This window comes from Fukomys damarensis, unplaced genomic scaffold (genome assembly GCF_012274545.1).
Source record: "Fukomys damarensis isolate Sample0158 unplaced genomic scaffold, DMR_v1.0_HiC HiC_scaffold_30, whole genome shotgun sequence".
In the NCBI taxonomy this organism is placed as follows: domain Eukaryota; kingdom Metazoa; phylum Chordata; class Mammalia; order Rodentia; family Bathyergidae; genus Fukomys; species Fukomys damarensis.
The window spans coordinates 59,327,775-59,331,704 of NW_022900942.1; the positions used below are offsets into that span (position 1 = coordinate 59,327,775).

At 51.2% G+C, this 3,930-nt stretch overlaps 1 protein-coding gene across 1 annotated transcript in view; it reads right to left on the reverse strand.

Annotated features, from left to right (window-relative positions):
* The window catches only part of LOC104872501, a 7,901-nt gene extending 7,637 nt beyond the window's left edge, over nucleotides 1-264 (reverse strand). The window contains exon 1 of the transcript XR_002025866.2: nucleotides 31-264. The gene's annotated coding sequence lies outside the window, so the exon portion shown is untranslated. The remainder of the gene's footprint in view (nucleotides 1-30) is intronic.
* Nucleotides 265-3,930: the final 3,666 nt, after the last annotated feature.

Consider the following 3,930-nt stretch of genomic DNA (forward strand, 5'->3'; position numbering starts at 1 on the left):
GGCCGGAGCCCCTGCAGGCGGCCCGCTCACCCCCGTCCTGTCCCCGCTGTCTCCTGGCCTCGGGCGCTGTGTTGTGTCTAAGATGCAGGCCCGAGCGCAGCTGCTTTTATCATTCTGGTGACTCAACAGATCTGGTGAAGAGCGGGGACCTTGGGCCGGTGGCGTCAGAGCAGGGGACGTGGGAGGCGGCGCAGATGGGCGACCTTGCTGCTGTGCTCCACTCCTTTCCCTCCTGGGATGCTCTTCCCGGCCCAAGGTTTTCAGGAAGAGGCCAGGAGTAATTAGTACAGCCAGACCTTGGGAAATGCGGCTTCAGGACAACCGCTAGGGCTCTGGGCTGTGGCCTTGGGCAGGGCCCACGTCCCCAGCGGGGGCAGGATGAGGGCTGGGCCACCAGAGGTCTGGGAGGGCACTGAGAGCTGCTGACTGGATCTCAGTCAGGAACCAAACCCGCCACGCAGTCACAGCAGATGAGGTTACTCTGAGGCTGAGGCAGGAGGATCTCTGCAAGTTTGAGGCCAGCCTGGACTACATAGCAAGAGTCTGTCTCAAAATACATAGTATATAACATAATATAAAAATTACCTCCTGCCTCTTCCCAGCTCTGCATCTGGCTCACACCTGTCCATGAATTCCCCCACCTAAGGAGCGGTGCACTGCAGAGCTGCCCCTTTTCGGGGCCCAGTGCGTGCCGGGCTGGCGCCTCTGGAGGAGGCGGTGATGTGCTCAGAGCTCCCCAAAGCTCATGTCCCACAAGTAAAGAACTGTCCAAGTCATCATGGGGGTGAAACCCTGGCGATTTCCAAACAGGGGACTTTTGTTTGTTTGATATTTTCAGGGTACAGTCGGCCCCACACGTGAGCCCACACAAAACCACCGCTCTAGCTGAAGCGAGGAACCCGGCCACTGTCCCGCGGGCTGGTGTTGGTCTCACCACGGTGCTTGTCCCTCAGCCTCCACCTGCCTGAAGAGCCTGGGGCTGTGCTCTTAGAAAGTCACCAGGTTATCAGGTGTGTTCAGAGCGTTCTATGTGTAAACTTTTCCTGGTCTTTTAAACCAGTTTCTCTCAATGTTAGGCTGCAACAGCTCCTGCCCCAGGATAGGCAAAACCGATACTGTGAAAGTGGCCGTGACCCCCAAATGGTGTACGGATTCAATGCAACATCATTCAAAATACCAACGGCATTTTCACAAACGATCCTAAAATTCATACGGAACAAGGAGAGACCCGGAACAGCAAAAGCAACCCTGGACAGCAAGAGCAAAGCAGGAGGTAATGCAATCCTGGACTGCAAGCTATACTGCAAAGCTACAGTGACAAAAACAGCACGGCCCTGGCACTAAAGCAGGCGCGGCTCAGTGGAACGGAGAAGACGAAGCAGAAACGAGCCCAGGCACGTGCAGCCGTCTGATGTTTCACAAAGCGGCCCAAGACACAGCTGCAAGAAACCAGCCTCTTTAGTAAGTGGTGCCGGGGAACCGGACACCCCCACACCAAGGATGAATCTAGACCCAGGCACCTCACCATGCACTAAGATCAAATCAAAGGGTATTAAAACAGAAGCCCGAGTCTGCTGGACAGCTGTTAGGTAAAACTTGGAGTCCCAGGGCTCGGCAAGGGCTTTCCAAGCAGAATCCCAAGTGCATAAGAAATCAATCAACAGAGTAACACGGGAACATTTCTGCCGGCCGCTTCTCAGATACAGGACCAATATGGAGATGACAGAAACAACTGAAAAAGTTAGGCCCCCAAATTAAAAAGACCCAGTTAAAAACATGGGCAACTGAAATGAACAGACACTTCTCGGAAAGAGTAAAAATGGCCATCAGGTTCATGAAGAAAGGCTCAGCCATGGGAGAAATGCGAATCAAAATAGCGCTGAGATACCATCTTCCTCCAGAAAGAACAGCTATCATTAAAAACTGGACAAAAGTACTGATGAGATTGTGAGGAAAATGAACCCTTCGGCACCGGTGGTGGGAGTGTAAACTATTATAACCACGACGGAAATCAGTGTGGCGATTCCTCGAAGAGCTAAAACTAGCAATTCTATTTAGCCATCTATTCTTCCCCTAGGTATCAACCCCAAAGAGGAAAAGACATTGTATTTCAGTGACACACACATACCTGCTTTCAGGTCAAAACAACTAAATCTTTTTGTTTGTTTGTTTGTCTTTTGTTTTTTGGTTTTTTGAGACAAGGTCTCACTATGTAGTTGAGACTGACCTCGAACTCACTATGTAGCCCAGACTGGTCTTGAACTCACAGCGATCCTCCTGCCTCAGCCTCCTGAGTGCTGGGATTACAGACGTGCACCACCATGCCCGGCTTAAAACAACTAAATCTTTTTGTTTGTTCGTTTGTCTTTTGTTTTTTGGTTTTTTGAGACAAGGTCTCACTATGTAGTTGAGACTGACCTCGAACTCACTATGTAGCCCAGACTGGTCTTGAACTCACAGCGATCCTCCTGCCTCAGCCTCCTGAGTGCTGGGATTACAGACGTGCACCACCATGCCCGGCTTAAAACAACTAAATCTTGGAAGTGGCCTTCAGGTTCATCAACACATGAATGGCTAAAGAAAATGTGGTATTTACACACCATGGAGTACTACCCTGCCGTAAAAAATGACGCACTTGAGCCAGTTGTAGGAAAATGAATGCACCTGAATACTGCAATTTTAAGTGAAACAAATCAGACACAAGAGCTTAATTATCACACGATTTCTCTTACATCAGAGACCCAAAATACAAATAATTTGAAGAACAAGATAAAAGACCCACGACAGGAAACAGGGAGGCAGACTTGTGGACATGGGAAGAGGACAGAGGGGAAGAGGGCGAGGCAAGGGAGGGGATGATTAAGACGGACACACACCAGTTCTCCGAGACGAACATACTCCTGAGGTACCAACACCGTGCGCCAACAGAATGCCGGGCGTGGTGGTGCACACCTGTAATCCAGTATTCAGGAGGCCGAGGCAGGAGGATCGCTTCGAGTTCGAGACCAGCCTGGGCTACACAGTGGGTTTCAGGTCAGTCTCAACTACATAGTGAGACCCTGGCTCAAAAAACAAACAAAAACACCAATAAAAACATGCGTATACTTTATAGTCTGTTTGTTTGTTTTTGAGGTAGAGTCTCCCTTTGTAGTTCAGGCTGGCCCTGAACTCACTATGTAAACCAGACTGGCCTCAAACTCATAGAGATCCTCCTGTCTCAGCCTCCCAAGTGCTTTGATATGCATATAATTTAGAAACTGCTTCCAGCATTTTAATTACACCATGGATTTTGCTGCTTATGTGACTGTGACAATATCAATAGCTGATGGCACTGTGCCCTCACTTGGTGACTGTCTCTTCATTCAACCCTTCTAATTCCCCACACAGCAGTGCTATTTCCAGAGAAGACCACCTGCCCAGTGCAGCCTGATAACTCAGAGGGTGCGCTGTTAACGCTGCTGCTGTGCTTAGTCTACTGGTCTGGCAAAACCAGTTATAAAAGTTTCTTCTGTGGGGTGGGGGTGTTGAGATAGGGTCTCACTATGTAGCCCAGGCTGGCCTCGAACTCGAGGCGATCCTCCTGCCTCGGCCTCCTGAGTTGGTATCACAGTTGTGCGCCACCACGCCCGGCTCATGCCATCTCTCATCTCCTGTGTCAGAAAAGGCTGTCAGCTCAGCGCTAATGCAGAGCCCATCCCTTCCCGCACCGTCCCCATCCCACGTGACGGCACTGGCCCTGCTCTGTCCTCATCCCCGTCTCTGACGTGGTGGTCACTGCTTATGCGACCCCTGCCGTCTCCTTGTTTCTTCTGGTACTGGGCACCGAACTCAGGACCCTGAGCTTGCGAGGCAGCGGCGGCGCCCCTGAGCCGCATCCTCTGCCCGCTCAGGTTCTTCTGCCGGCACAGCAGCCCTTGTGCAAGTGGAGCC